Raw genomic sequence first — 17,174 nt, 5'->3', positions numbered from 1 at the left:
CGCAATCTGAAAGAGATAGCAAAATTTTTGTCATGACATTAATTGTAGTATTCAATTTGCCCCACAAAAAACGTTCTAATGAAAATGTTGATATTTTCATTGGATTACTAGATATTCAGCAAAAACTGGTGGATAGTGGAAAGTGACTTATCTCGTTTTGCCACTTCAATACTGAATTTGTTTATTCCTTCTCTCACGTCGCTAACAAATGCAGTTACAATAGGAGACGATTTCACTGGTGGAGTCAACTAATAAGGGAACCGTTAAAGAAATTATATTTACAGTAACAATTAACTTTGCAGATTGAACTAGAATTTATTATTCGATTTATCCCAAATAGCGTGATCAACATTGTGATGTAATTAGCGCTTGAATTGAATAGTTGAACCGGCCTTTTTGTGATTATCGAGATGATTATTTTTATTCTTCAGAATTGTACACTTTCGAGTCGTTACCTTTGTTTCCTTCCTCTGCATGAAAATGAAAATTCTTTATAAGTTACGTGTCTGTTCCGTAATCTGCCAGTCAAAACAATATTCGGTAAAAATTACGGAACAATTACGGACTTTTTAGTGAACTTTCTGGAAAGAATCTGGAAAATCTGGGAAAATCAAAACGTTCCAGACAAAGGATGGAACGTTCAGTGAAATAATGTGTAATTGTCCCGTACTTTTAACTGAATACTGTTTTGACTGGTATATTACGGGACAGGTACGTAATTTCTCGAGAATTTTCATCTCCGTGTACTGTGCCATGGGACCGACTGTTTCTCCATCTGTACTGCATTTACGTAAGGGTAGAGAAAAACCATGGAAAGGTCTGTGAAAAATTACTGTTGAAAAATTACTCCAGGCACGAGAATCGAGGTACAAAATGCTAGAATTCAAAAATGTTTTTTACTCACACATTAAAATTCCTATCAATACCGTAAATTTTATAATAAATTTTGTAGTTAATGATATGTGGCCTCGTAAAATTTACCAAACAGCACTATAAAATTTTAAGGTCTGTCGTTTTTTATTTGAGATTAAATGAAAAATTGATAGAATTCTTTTAATAATTCCTATCCGGGTCAGTTTATTTTATTGGGCCTTCGTTCATCTTTTACTGCACCACACAGCGATTTTTCGTTAGCTCATTGTGATTGGTTAACGATGAGCGCCGCATATAGCCGATTATTGCCGACGTCGGACTTCATCATGGGAAATGTTGCATCAGACTTTGAATGTTTACGAGGCCGATATAGAAGTTTTCCTAAGCCGATTAAAAAATTTTATTATGTGGCATAGTACTTTGTCTCAGTCCTGCTGTTTGCGCCGAGATTGTAAGGCAGCATAGTAATTTTTATTGAAATCACACCATAAAAATTGTCATATTTTTCTCGCCGTGTACCGTACAGTCGGCCGATAGACCAGGGTTCCAGGAGACCCTTCCGTCACACTGACTAGAACACTACACTGGGTCGCGTAATGATTATTTTTCTCATAATTACGTGGCCATTGAAATTACCAAAAATTTTAAAATTTTATTTAGTATAAAAACCAAAATAATCGTCCTAAATCAAATCGAAAAAAATGGTTAAAATGAAGTCGAACGGGATTATTTCACGAATCGACTTATTTCATGTTGGTATCAAGGTCGGAGTTGGCTTGATTCAAGCCAATTTATCGGCTTTACTCAAGTCGTCTCTGCAGCCCAAATATGGAAAGAGCCAGATGAGAGAAAAGGTTGCAAAGTTGTTTCTTTTTGTACCGAGGCCTTTGTAAATGGCAACAGGGCTTGTATATTGGCGTAACGTGTGATAGAGAGAGGCAATGTCAAGTGTCCCGAAATCCTATTAGCCAATCACAGCATGCGGCTCTCCGCTGAAAAAAAATATCGTATATTCTACGGAATATAGTCTGTTGGATGCATGTTATTTCATATGAAAATAGAATTACATTGTTTTTACATTTTTAATTTTTATTTTTACCACTAGGTTCCCTACAGACCCTAGATAATGACATATTCGTTTGAAAATGTTGAATTTTTGAGGATTTCCGCAAGTACAAAATTCACCCTTTCTCCTTTGCAAATATGTTCTAGAGCTTTATTGTAGTAGGGCCCCGAATTTATAAAAAAAAGGGGCAAAATTTGATTACCCGCTTTGCTAAGCAACATTTGGCGACCAGAAGTGGCCATGGGGTTATAAATAAAAACCTTTTCGAGGATGGTAATGTTCTGGTTCATGAGGCCCAAAATACCATCTTTGAGTTTAGTCTGTCGTAAGAATCTGTAGAGGAACATACCTCCTGACCAAAGCAGAGTCAAGAATAACGAATAAAATATAAAGTGCATAAAATAGAACAGAAGTGTTGTTTATTTAAATCCCATAATCCAACAGAAAATGAGTCATTATTCCATTAAAAATATCTTATTGCGTGCGATTTAGTTGATGTGACCTACAATAAGTTCTCAAATCGGCGGAATGCGATGCCCTGAAATAAATAATTAAATGTGTTGAAATATTCAGGGAATCCAAAAAAATATACGATAGATTAGACCCCCCCCCCCATGTGATCGAATCGGGAGGTCTCTTTGCAACCCTCAGAATCAACTATACTGAACGTGCCATACTTTTGTGAAGTGTCTTTATTGAGAGTGCTTGATATGTGTGGACAAAATGAATCATCTGTTTATAGCTGCTTTCAGTCCATCTCAGTATGTTATAGTTTTTATAGTTTTTCTCCAAAGAGTACCAAAATGTTTAGAATGGTTTTAATAAATAGAATCAGAGAAGAAACAAAAAGGAATGATTGAACAAAGACCTTTTCTCAAATGGGTCTAAAGTGTGAAATCTTTGGTCACTAAGAGTGAGTTGATCTGTCTGGAGACATCATACCAGAAAGATATACCTTCTGCGTGCAATAATAAATAATTAAAGTTGACAGTTAAATCGTTTTTATATTATTGAGACAATCCATATCCATAATCCAATAGTTTTGGATTTTTTTCTGAAGATTCACGGAAAAAGTGCGTAACTATTCCGGTATTTTGACTGGATAGTGTTTTGATTGGTAGATTACGGAACAAGCACGGCATTTTTCAAGAATTTTTCTCTTTGTAGATGGAAACATACAGTTTAATGACGGAATCCATTAAAAGGGCCCAGATAATTCGTATCGTTAAGGATTTATTCCGTTGGTACTATTGAAGAACAGTTAGTGTTTGAATAAAAAAATAATTCGACCATTTGGCTTTCCCCCCGCGGGAATCGGCTCTGGCCTTTCCTCGAACTCGAAAAAGGCAAAATCACTAGAGAAAAATATCGACGAGAAGTATTCTCGACTTCGTCTCGGAGGAAAATACCTCGTCACCAAAAATCCCTATGACATTGGTCCTGAAGTATAGTATTCTGCTCCCTTCTGCGCCCTTCTTTTCTTCAGTTTCCCTCCTGCCCCAGTAACCACACCAAGGAAAATATTTCAATAAAAATTACGCGACAGCTCCGTAATTCCCGAGTGGAAACAAAGCTTTGATAAAAATTACGGAGGGTACGATAAAAAGTATGGAACGCTCCGTAAATAGTACGCAGCGAGTTACGTTATTTTTACGGAGCGTTTCGTACTTTTTATTAGACCCTTCGTAATTTCTAGCGGACCTTTGTTCTCACTCGGTAATTACCGAACTTCTACGTAATTTTTGCTGAATATTTATCTCGATCGCACCAAAATGTTGCCAAGTAATGTACTCTAGAGCGCAATTAGGTGAAATTTATTTTTTTTGAGATTATCGAAATTTTTGAGAGTTCAACCTCTTAGAGGTCATCATCATGAGACAAAGAGAAAGGCTGAAAATTGAATGCAGAAAAAAAATCAAGGAAAATAAATAAACTTTTAGATTATTGTGGTACGAAATTCTTTTTTGTTAGTATATCCTGAAAATTTCGTAAAAATTGTTCGATTGATTATAATTTTGTTTGTTTTGTTTTGCTCTTTTCGGAATTTCCTCAATCCTTAGGCGATTCTTACAGAGCTTGCACGGATAGAAAAATTCTTGAAAAATGTCTGTTCCGTAATCTGTCAGTCAACACAGTATTCCGTAAAAATTACGGAACAGTAATGCATTATTTCACTGAACGTTCCAAACTTTTTCTGGTACGTTTTGGACTTTTTCCTGGAACTTTACTGAAACAGTGCGTGATTGTTCCGTAATTTTTACCGAATATTCTTTTGACTGGCGGATTACAGAACTGGCGCGTAATTTTTACAGAATTTTTCTCTCCGTATGGAGTTTCTGCCTAATTTTTCCGCATTTTTTTTCCATAGGAAGAAATTGATGAAATCACGTGATTCCAGGGATCTATCCATTTCAATTGATTTCAGCTGATACAGTTGTTGACTCCACCAGAGATTTCACCATCATATATGTTCTCTTTCGTAAGTTGGGTCACAAGAATTGTGGACAGCTCAAATCGGCCAGAGTCTACGTTCCTAAATTAAATGTATACGATCTCTGTCCTCTTAATTGGTGTAAAAATCTCAAATTGATTAATACCATCTTTTTACATATAGTACGCCCTAGGACTGTTGATTATCTTCGACGAATCGAATTGTTCTATCACTAATTTATGTCAAATTGACCCCAATTTTTTCTATCAGAAATAAATAGGCTTTCAGTTTTTTTTAGAGAATTGGTTCACTGTTAGATAAGTTATTTGGAGAGTAGGTTGAACAGTTTGCGAGCATGTGGAGACCCAAATGTTTGTGTTGGAAAAAAGTTGTTGGTGGATATAAAAATAGCTACGTTGATGGAACAAGAAAGTTTTTCGGATAAAAATCAAACCGTCGAAAAATTGCAAATCTCCAGTCTAAAAAAAATACAATTTCTTTCTAACCTGCTGAAGAATTCGTAGTGGAGTAGGCAGGAGATGAGCAAAAAAAGAATCTATTGTTCATTGTACGGAAACCAATTATTTATCAAAAAACCAATATTTTCATTGTCAAGTCCGAATTTATTTGCACCATTTTTATAGCAGTATGTAAGGATTTCAGCAGAAGACAATTTTTTAATAAAAATTACCCTATTGTTTTACAAAAGTGTACGGAGTCATAAACGAAGAACAATATTCCATAAAAATGCCGTATTATTTTCGCCATTCCGGAGCAAGAAAATGAAGTAGCGGGTAATTTTATAGAATTTTTTGGAAGCGTTCCGTAATTTTTATTTAACTGTTCTGAGAAAAATGCCGATTTCATCAGGTCAATTTTCTTAGTCACCTTTATAATCGGTAAACAAACTAAAACCGTATAAATTTTACTCCATGCTAGAGTGGTTTAGTCCCGATTAGAATGAAAATTATCATACACGGAACGAGATATTCATTAAAAATTATCTATCTTTTCTGTCATTTCGGAACAAAATGCGAGTATTGAAAATTTTATGAGAATGTCACGAAATTTTTCCTGAATGTTTTGTGATTTTTATCTATTATTATTGTTTTGACTGACAGATTACATGGAGAGAAAGATTCTTGAGAAATTACATACCTGTTCTGTAATCTGGCAGACAAAAGAGTATTCAGTAAAAATTACGGAACAGTTGGGTATTTTTTTTTACTGAATGTTCGATACTTTTTTTTGAACGTTCTGGATTTTTTCCAGAAAGTTCACTGAAAAAGTGCGTAACTGTACCGTAATTTTTACCAGATATTGTTTTGACTGACAGATTACGTGATAGGCACGGAATTTTTCAAGAATTTATCTCTCCGTGTAGTTTTTTCTTCAAAATTCGCTGGATGCGAAAGAAAGCATTATGGTTAATTAGACAATATTGGAAATGGGATAATGGTTAAATGATTCGACGTGTGAATCCCGTTTTAATTCTTTTATTGTATACGCTGGAAAGGCACAACCGCTCTGCTTCGTTTCCTCAAAGGAACTAACTAAACGACTGAAGGGATACAACACCCCGGACCTGATGTCTCTCATCATCAATGGTCCCACTCATGCACCTCTGTATACATTCAGGAAAACAGAGCATACACATCACCCCCATCTGAAAATTAATTCTTGACAAACATTCGAAACGTAAACTCCAATAATAAAAATATTGATTGACAATCTCAAAATTAAATGCGCTCTGATTTAATATGCGCCGCATTAGACAGCTGTGAACCAATGAGAAATGAGCGTGACAGACTTTGAAGCTATCGAGAGTCTCGATGTTTGTTTCTTTTATACTAGGACTAGGATATTCATGCCATGCAACAAAACTATCCGAAAATACCCGATCATTTGAAACTCGATTCAAATCTCAGGGAATTCCAACTAATCATCCGAGTGGCGATATTCCCCCTCGATTGCCGGGGGTACGGAACACTCCCCCTTCCATTTCGCGCACTAGTTGTTTCAAAATCACGGGTTCCAAGTTTCATTGGATCGTAACAGACGATCCATCCATTTTACAACGGAGAAAATTATTTGAGTTTATTTTACTTTCTTCCAGTTCACTTCCTTTAATTCACTTGACCAGTGAAGCGATTAAATACATGTCGACGACATAATTAGCATAATGAAAAACCTGAATGAACACCGAAGACGTGCATTACACATATATGTTATCTCATTGCTATTGTACTGACTAGCTTACGATGTATGGCTTGTTCCATATAATTCACAAACCGCCGACGATTACCCAGGAGAGATCGAGCGGGGGGTTCAAACCTCGGAAATAGATCCTACATATTCCCGGAGTAAGAGAAAGTGACTCGGTGACACAGTATTCTTCCGAAGTTATATACCAAAGTTATTTTCGTATCTTCGGGTGACCTAATGTATGTCAGAGAATTTCCGAAATTCGTCTTGGTAAACACCTCTTCTCGCTAATGAAGAATAATTGAGGGAGGTTCTGTGATTGGGTAATTGGGTGGGCTCGACCTGGACTTTGATTTTAGTTTTATTCTGAATGAAAGTTATGTATGTGTTGTTTACAAACTATAGAAATTTGCATTCCATTCACGTCCTCGGAGGGAAAATTAATCAGAAGCTACCACACGGAGAGAAAAATTCTTTAAAAATTACGTGTGTTGGATTCTCAATAAATAAATTTTGAGGACAGTTTTATTCTTAAAATAAACTGATATTTTAATCGAGAAACACTAGTTATTCAACAACCGAGTCGACAGAGAATTTCGGAGCTCGGAGTGACTACCTTGGTAGGTGAGAAATTAGAACTAACTTGAAATTAAAGGAGTCCTCAGTTCTATGTGTCTAAGGATCTGCGAAAAAAATGGAGGGGAAAGTTTTGAGACATTTGTCGTAGGGTTTAATATGTTTGGGAATTCTTCAGCGGATTAGGCTTTATTGGAGGCAATTTTATATAAGGTATGTCCGCTAAGGGTTATTCAATTGGGGAATTTTCAGGACGATTAGGAAAATACAGGAAATGTGAATTGAAATATTGGGGTATACAACACGTGCCTATTCCGTAATATGTCAGTCAAAACAATATTAGGCAGAAATTATGGCACAGTTAGGGATTCTTTCACTGAACATTCCATAATTTTTCGGACGTTTTTACTTTTTCCTGAAAGTTCACTGAAAAAGTGCGTTACTGTTCCGTAATTTTTACCGAACATTTCTTTGGCTGGCAAATTACGGAAACGGCACGTAATTTTTAAAGAACTTTTCTCTCTGTGCAAAGTATTTGGTAATCTTATTGTGCTTTGGGTGTTCCCGAAAAGTTACCGTACACGGAGAGAAAAAGTATTAAAAATTACGAAACAGTTTCGGACTTTTTCAGTGAACTTTCAGGAAAAAGTCCGAACGTCCGAAAAAGTATGGAACGTTCAGTGAAAAAATGGATAACTGTTCCGTAATTTTTACTTCATACTGGTTTGACTGCCAAATTACAGAACAGGTCTGTAATTTTTCAAGAATTTTTCTCTCCGTGTGTAACTCAATAAAATTTATCGAGTGTTTACTGTTTAGTCAAAATGATCAATCGATTAAAAAAAATTATCTGAGTGTTAGACAATTTTTTTTAACGAGTAGATAAACTTTAAATACCCAATAAATTTTACGGAGGAATGTGGTAACATTTCCTGAATGATCAAAACACACCACGTTTACCAAACGGTTGGGTATTTTTGTATGAATTTGTCTCTCTGTGTAGAGACTCGCACTCTTGATTAGGGTCATTTCCACTGTGCAAAGGTTTACTGAGACAGTAGGAAAATTTATAATAAAACTAAATACATAATTCCGATACTGATGACGATCCCAATGGAATGTTTTCGACCAATATGCGTTTCATTAATTCAAAACTGTTTAATATTCATGTTTACTTTAGCCTCCGGGAGATACTAATTATAATCAATCATGTTTTACATGAAAATATTGACAGTAAGTCCCCCTCCTACATGCGAGAAAAATTGAGGAAAACGAAACGATTATTTTTTGACTCAACCACTCGGCCTATTTCGATACTGCCAACGTAAAAATGCATTGATCTAACAAAATATGTCGGCACTTTAAAGTACTCTTTGATTAAACTGTACGTTTCAATCGTTAATTCTCAGGGCTCCAAACATGAACCTCATGCTTCGATCAAATGAGGGTTGACACCTATCGTATATTGGGGCTCGTACTCCCTGAATATTTCATCGAATTTCAATAATTAGTGAATGTATCGTCTTTCGTTGATCTGAAAACTTATTGTAAACGATATCAATGCAATCGCAATCAATAAAATATTTGTAATGAAATAGTGATCCATTTTCAGCGGAATATTTCATTATCTACGCTCTATTAGTAGCCCATAGCGAACATAAATAATTAAAACATTGAAACAATAGAATTACATTTTGATACCAAAGAATATTCATCTAACAAGATATGTTTCATTAAATCTACGATAATTTTCTCTCACTGTATGTTGCGATGAGACATTCTTAGTCGAGGTGATGGTTTTATCATCGTGAAACATTTGCAAATCTTCAAAAATGCATAAACATTAATTGAATACTGATGATAGTAGTAATTGTTTTACAAGACAAAATTTTCTGATAAATTGTACCTCGTGGAAAGTTTATTGAAATGTGCCAATTATGATAGTTCACTTTTATAAGGGGGAAGAAATGCATTAAAAATTCTATTTGTTCAGCCCTGCCCAAATGTAATAGTACCTTTTGTTTATCCCTCTTGGAACAACGCAGCTAATTAATTTCTTTGCCACGCTATAATTCGTTCAGACACAGCTGACTGGAATACTATGGAGCTTTGTCAGTGGTGTTCTTTATTTTTTTTTCGCTACTTTACCCCCTTCTTTGCCAGAATTTTTCGGGAGAGAGGGCCATACATTGAGCCAAGGAGCTGACGTCATTCCCATAACATGTGGTTCATATCCTTCTGGCCAGAGATTCTCTTCTCTTCTCGTGAAATTGAGAATTTATCTGTTCTGCGGTGAAACTATTTATAAACAATTTTTCTCTCTGCCAGATTTTAGTGGTAAATAAACAGAAGAAAATACTTAGATCAACAAATTGTGTATATTTATCTCCAAGTACACTTGACGTACAAGTACACACGAAAATATTTACAATGGAGCAACTGAATATGGTTTTTCTTGAATTCAATAGAATTGAAATATTTCAAGAATTCGAGGCAGATGGATGAAATCAATCGCGTTTGAAAAATGGTTGATTTTGTGTTTAGGAGTTATTGACGATATTCTTTAATTTTACATATTTTTTTTGTCAATTTTGGGGAAACGATGGCTCACATGGACGTTTTAATATGAGTCACAAAGTGTCAAAGTCGTGTGGCGATTTTTCTAAATTTTTACAAATGTTTACTGATTATTTTTCCCACCCAAATTTCAGCCAATAGAATTGCACCATTTGTTGATATTTTGTATAGCCTACCTCGAATATCAACGATTATTTTTCCCACCCAAATTTCAGCCAATAGAATTGCACCATTTGTTGATATTTTGTATAGTCAACACGGTATTTCAGCGGATATTCTTGGAAATTTCACTGGAAATTTTGCATGTTGATATATATAAAAAAAACAAATGTTGAAGTAACCCTCAATTGTATCTGACAGATTAAATGGCAATTCGTTGAAAATTATGTCTCATGGTGCAATTCTATCGGCCAAGATTTGGATGCAAAAAATAATCCCCCGAATACCACTCGAACTTCGAAATTATCTGATATTTCCCTCAAGGTTCCCTGCAAACAAATAAGCTCGTCAAGTTTTCCAGAAAAATCACTCGCGCTTCGCGCTCGTGATTTTTAAACTGGAAAACTTGACACGTTCATTTGTTTGCAACGAACCTATCGGGAAATATCCGATAATTTCGGAGCTCTTGTGGTATTACATGCGATTATTTTTTGATAATTTTGATAAACAAACGACACTTAACCAAATAAATCTCTTTTCATGTCATGGCACAATTTTCTTGGCCGAAATTTGGATAGGAAAAATAATCCCCTGAATACCACTCGAGCTTCAAAATTATAGAATATTTCCCTCTAGGTTCCCTGCATACAAATGAAGTCGTCAAGTTTTTCAGGAAAAATCACTCGTGCTTCGCACTCGTGATTTTTTAGCCTGAAAAACTTGACTCCTTCATTTGTTTGCAACGAATCTATCGGGAAATATTCGATAATTTTGAACCACTTGTGGTATTATATGTGATAAAATAGGAAAATTATTCTGCGGTGATGGAACATCGTGAAACATTAAATAATAATAAAACGTAAAAACGGTATATTTTTGCACGTCAATTATATCACTCGCTTCTTAGAGATTTGTAAAACCTCGAAAGATGAGGAAGATGATATCGGCAATAACCCTTTAGATGCCTGATTTTTTGCCACACGTAGAGAAATATTCAGTAAAGATTACTGAAGATTCAGTAAAAAGTCGTGAGCGAGTTTCATAATTTTGACGGGCGTTCCCTACTTTTTATTGAACCCTCGCAATTTCAATGGGACTATTGAGAGTACTTGATATGTGTGGACAAAAATGAGTCATCTGTCTATAGCTGTTTTCAGTCCATGTCAGTATGTTATAGTTTATATAGTTTTTCTCTAAACAGTACCGAAGTGTTTAGAATGGTTTTAATAAATGGAATCAGAGAAGAAGCAGAAAGGAATTAATGAACAAGGGCCTTTTCTCAAATGGGTCTAGAGGGTGAAATCTTTGGTCACTAAGAGTCAGTTGATCTGGAGACATCATACCAGAAAGATATACCTTCTGCGTGCGACAATAAATAATTAAAGTTGATAGTTAAATCGTTTTTATATTATTAAGACAATCCCTATCCATAATCCAATAGTTTTGCACTTTTGTTCTTACTCGAATTACGAAACTTTGGAGTAATTTTTACTGAACTATTTCTCTCTACGGAGAGAAATCTCTAACTATACGGAGAGAATATTCTTGAAAAATTACGTGTCTGTTCGTGAACTTTTCAAACTTTTTCTGGTACATTTTGCATTTTTTCCTGAAAGTTCACTGAAAAAGTGCGTAACTGTTCCGTCATTTTTACTGCATATTGTTTGGGTTGGCGCATTATGAAACAGGCACGTAGTTTTACAAGATTTTTTCTCTCCGTGTATCATTTTTATTCTTCGAAAAAAGGTCACCATGGTACCAATTTCGTAGACATAAAATTTTTAACATTCAATAATATTGCTAAAATAAGATATTGATATCAGCTGTTGTTGGATAAATTTTCCTTTTCGCGGCCAACCGATCCAATGTCCTGGAATGAGGAACTTTTCAGACAGACATCGAAGGACCTCAAGGACACTTTCGTTATTCACATTTCCTTGTCTAAAAAAATCATGAATAATAAGTTACGTGAGGAGTTGAGAGGTATTTAACTTAGTAGATCTAGGCGACTCAGAGGAAACCATATGCTGACATATAATTTCATTAGGTGACTGTGTTAAGTTAGTTTTCATCACCTGATGGCCGCTGGGACGACAACATGACATAAAAAGGAATTTCGAAAGGAGACGAGCTTGTAAAACGATACCTCTGAAGGTCACATTATCGATTTTGGAGTTTTGTATTTGTATGGGATGTACATTGAAAAGGAGTGACTGATCATTTTTTCATTTTTGAAAATATCTATTTAAGAGGATGCTAATTATAGAGCTCAAAAATGTATATCTTATTCATCGAGATGACGAAAAATTATCGTAAGTCTAAAAACACTACTTCCAAATTTAATTCGAAAGGAATGACAAAAACTAATTTTGCGTTTATTCGAGTAATAAAAGCATATTTTCGAAGAAGACCACCCACGTGTGATGAAAAATTGGCGGCAGTTCAAGTGAGAAATTTCTGGGTGAATTGTTTGAATGTTGGAAAAGCTGGAGTGACGATAGGGACTCCAGAAGTTCGATGAGGAATTTTGCACGAGCGCTCTCAGTCTAGTGTGCGTCATTCTAGAATTATGCGCCTCATGCCCCAAGAATTTATCGAATAGAAGAGATACAATAAAAAGGGAACCGATAATTTTATGCTTGAGAACAAATTCATGCTCGATGTGTTTCAAAATAATTATACTTGATTTAATATCTTGTTTGCATGTCATCGAATCGATCCTTAATTAACTTTCAATTCACAAAAATATGTCTAGGACTATGATAAATTGTATTTGCAATTTTTTTTTAGTTCTTTATTACACTTGAAAGCTCTTTTAATCCACCCTAGAGCGGAAGAACACACTTTTCTCCCGCCCTTCCGTCCCAGCAGAGGAAAATTTGACGGAACTGTTACGTAATTATTGAATTATGAGCAGGGATTATCTAAATGACATCAAAACGATTTGACTATGAACTTTAATCGTTTATTTACCGCACGCAGACGGTATATCTTTCTTCTGCGATACGAGACATAGTCGCGCGCCACCGCGCGCGATTTGGTTAATCTTAATTGTTGTGATATTTTTTATTTAAGTCACATTTGCGGTGAGCGCACCTTATTTTAACTACTGTATGAGTAGAGCAGTTGAATTATAGGGATATAAAAAGTCAATGTAATATTTAAATTCAAAATAATCATACCAAAATGATCCTGAAGTAATAGCGTATGACGTTGAACACGTCATCATTTCGTAAACATGGATTTTTAAAAATTGCTGATATACTCACAGCTGATCTATTTCCCACTTGTAGGCAACATGCAAAATTTTAAATGTCTTGAAGTTGTAAGACGACTTGGAAAATACAGGAGTTTCGATAAGATATAGATATTTACATTTGATGAGTAACTTGTTTCATTTCCATTTTCTAAGTTTTTATTTTCTACTAATTAACTCATCCTTTGACTTGATTTACTTGATACTTGTGTACTTGTGAAATTCAAATTTTGCCGCTGTGAATGTATCTACCAATCACGAATAAGTGTTACGGAATTTCGATATGTTCGATTCAATTCGAGATTTGAGGTGTATGTCCTTTTTACAAAAGGATCTCCAGAGCAACTAACTCTTAGTGACTAAAGTTTTCATACTCTAGACCCATTTCACAAAGGGCCCTTGTTTATTCATTCCTTCCTGTTCCTTCTCTGTTTCTGTTTATCAAAACTATTCTTAACATTTCGGTACTGTTCGGAGAAAAAAAAAACTATAAAATACTGACATGGATTGAACACAGATATGAACAGACGATTTATTTTTGTCCACACATACCAATCACTCTCATTAATATTTTTTTCGGAGCGTTCCGTATTTTTCATCTGAGTTTTCTATGAAAAAGGGCGATACCATCACATGAATTTTCTTAGTTACTTTTGTAATCTGTAAGCGAACTTACGTTCCGTCATTTTTACTGAATATTTATCTGCGTACTAGACACTTGAAGTGATAAAGTTATATTTCTTGAAATTTCTCCAATGAGCCAATTCATTACGATTTATGGAAAACGACTCGTTACAGCGGTTCTCTCGTAAATGTATAGGGTGACCAATCTAGGGTTAACAATGGATCAAGTCTGTTTGCGGAATGAAGAATATTGAACAATAAAAGCCTTTTCAGCTTCCGTTTGTCAGAGCATCTTCAACAAAGTACTCCTCCAGTCGTAACAATAACCGAGGACGACCAATTCCGAAAATGAAAGCGGGTGGGGTTTATTATTATAATGCATGTCTGCTGAAATTAACCGGGGAGCGTCCGATTCTCGTTGTACTCACATTCGAAACTACTTATATTTTCCAAGCCTTTACTGAGTGACCTGACTCAGTCCCGCATCCCCAGCATTCCTTCAGCCTTAGTCGTGTGTGTGTGTGAGACATAAATATTTTGGACTCACTCCATTGCGCATGTGTTCGCGACATCCGCAATCGAATTACTTTTACTTGTAACACTAACAGCGAGAACGAGGCGAACGGTCATTTTTACGAACGTACTGTATTTAATTTTAATGATTTTAGACAGCATTTTCATGTTTCCTTATTCTGTTGTAGTTTGCTGAGAATACCAAGTGATTTTTTAGGAGGGAGATTGGGGTGGCGAGGTACCAGTGAAAAAAATATTTATTATTAGGCGATCCAAGTCGAAAAATTATGTTCTGCTGAAGATCTTCCAGAATTCTTCAGAAGAATCATCGAATGATTTTTGGACGATCTCCCTGGTGGCTCACATTGTCTGCAAGATTTTTGCAAGATGTGTTTTCCTAAAGATGTTTTCAATCAGACTTTGGAAAATATTCTGGAAAACTTCTTCAAATAAAATGTATATTTCCAAAATCTTCCAACGATTTTTTTGGAGTCATCAGGGAGATTTTCCAATGATTTTTCTAAAGTTTTTTAAAGATCTTGGAAAGACAGAAATTTTTCTAGGTTTAAGAGTTCCTCGTTGCAGAGGAATTTTTGTACTATCGTAAGGGTGATTACTTGTAGGGGCATGGGGTTTAAAACAATAGCGGATCTTCGAGAAGTGGTTGTCTTCAGAAACGGCAGATGTTCCCAGAGAGATGAAAATCAGGAAAATTATCTTGGGGGAAACTAATTGACGGCCGAGACTTAATTGCTTTATTGCTCTGTTCGAGAGATTTTAGAATGATTTGTTTAGAATGGGGGATAGATTGGGGAATCCAGAATCTTTTGTCTTCAGGGACAAATGAGAAATAGGAATAATTAGTTTGAATTCAGTTTTAAAATTAGAAATTTTAGAATTATTGGCTTTGAATGGGCAATGGATCTGAGAATTTAGAGTATTTTGTTTTTCAGGATAAATAAAAAAATAGAGATTATTCATTTTTCAAGTGTAAAATGCGAATAGATGTATTCAACTATTTCAACTATTTATGAGAAACCTTTATTGTTACTACTTCATTGAGATGTATTAACGCTAATTCAGAAGAGTGATTCACGCTGCGCCCAGGCAAAACGTTTACAAGGGAGTCCCCTTTCTGCGGTTTGTAAAGGCGATAACAATAGGCGTGACACGAGTACTGATGGATACTCCTTCTCTCATTGTGCACAATTGTGTTGGCGAGTTAAACTACGGAGAATCGGTCAAAATAACTTTGCGTAGATAAGTTGGATAAGAGATCTTGATGAGAAGGAGAAGGCTAGCATGCATTCACCCAATAAAAATTAAGAATAGAAATGTGAAAATAGTTCTATCCTATAGTTGGGAAAATCTCAGCTGCAAAATACTTGGCCGGATGACCTTCCTATTAGCTCCAAAACGTTTGGCAACAATCCAATCAAAGTGATTGTCGTTATGAAAACTTCTCTGCTGAGGTACTACGTGAGAGTTCTTCAATGAACGAACGTTATTGAGTTTTACAACGAGAATTTCCCTAGTCTAGAGAATGGAAAAATACTGATAGAAAATCTAAGAGAGAGGAGAATAAAAACTCAATTTTTTCAAAATTAAATATGCGGAGGAAAAAGCTGACAAAAAACGTTACGTCTTTTTTTAAAAAGAAATTGCATATTCTATCGAGCAATATTTATTCATTTGTTTACAAAGGATCACTATAAAGGTCACCGGCTCAAGAGTATATGAAAGTCAGTATCGGCTTTTACTTCCCTGGATACCCCCACTCCACGTAATTCCCTCTTGTAACTGTACCCCCCACCCTTCAAAGCCCAGGAAAAGTTATTCTGAGTTCAGTATAGTGCAGTTTCCCTCAAAAGTCAGTCTCCCATAATGGAAAAGCCTGCAGGATGAGGGCTAAGGGTTGACACATTTGTCGTGCAATGGCTCACATCATTTCCTGAAGTTTCAATTGCACAATCTCCTTTAGAATTTACATTTTCAACTTGAGCACTGCTAGCTTTACGCTGTGAACGCAGACGGACATTAACATCTAATAATAGGGGGCTTATGTGTCGGGTAACGTGCCGACCGATGCCCACCGGGATTCCAAGCGTTTTAAGGATCTCAAAGAAATGTAAGAGAGAAAAAAAATCAAAACAAGGGTGAAAGAAAGGAACAGAAAAATTCTCCATTCAATAGTTGGAATTTTTTAAAGTGCTTCAAGCAAAAGAAATTCAGGTCAATTTTCAATCGTTTTGCTGTAATATTTGTGATGAAAGGGAGATTTCGCCCGAATTTTGCGTCGATAGCTCGATTTTTGGGCGGAGGAGAGGGCGAATAAGATTTTTTTTCAAAAACAGAAAAGTGAGAATAACTAGGATTTCTTCCAGGGTTCACTTTCTAATTTTTGAATGTTTCCAACAGATCAAATCATGACGAAAACGATAAAAAGAAACAAAAACTGAATACTCTCCTTAGATTTGAAGATATTTCGAAAAAATAATTTATAAACAAATTATGAGTTGTTAAAAATGCCTTGGCCGATCGAACTGAATGTCATTCCAGAATTAGCCTCAACTCTTATTTACCCTCTCATAAAATTCCAAATATTTCGAAATTTTTTTGCCCACCTAAATCTGTTTTGTAACTAACAAATGGCCAGGGCCCCGGAGGCACCACGCACATACATCAAAACAATTTATATTTTGACATTTCAATCCATTTTTACGTTTCCAAGTAGAATTAGATTTTTTGGGGAGTGGAGGATTGCATTGTTTCCATTCGCAATCAACAGATGATTAAACTAATTATTCATTAAGTAACTCTCTCTAATGATTATTATTGATAAGTTGACCAAATGCCAGTCAGATATATTTTTATTTCAACGACTCTTCGTTTTG

At 35.4% G+C, this 17,174-nt stretch overlaps 1 protein-coding gene across 14 annotated transcripts in view; it reads left to right on the top strand.

Moving 5' to 3' along the window:
• The window catches only part of LOC135162887 (xin actin-binding repeat-containing protein 2-like), a 59,280-nt gene that overhangs the window by 7,047 nt on the left and 35,059 nt on the right, over positions 1-17,174 (top strand). The window lies entirely within an intron of this gene.

The sequence above is a fragment of the Diachasmimorpha longicaudata genome, chromosome 5 (assembly GCF_034640455.1).
Source record: "Diachasmimorpha longicaudata isolate KC_UGA_2023 chromosome 5, iyDiaLong2, whole genome shotgun sequence".
Classification (NCBI taxonomy): Eukaryota; Metazoa; Arthropoda; class Insecta; order Hymenoptera; family Braconidae; genus Diachasmimorpha; species Diachasmimorpha longicaudata.
The sequence above is the reverse complement of the archived record's forward strand: the minus strand, read 5'-3'. Positions and strand labels throughout refer to the sequence as shown.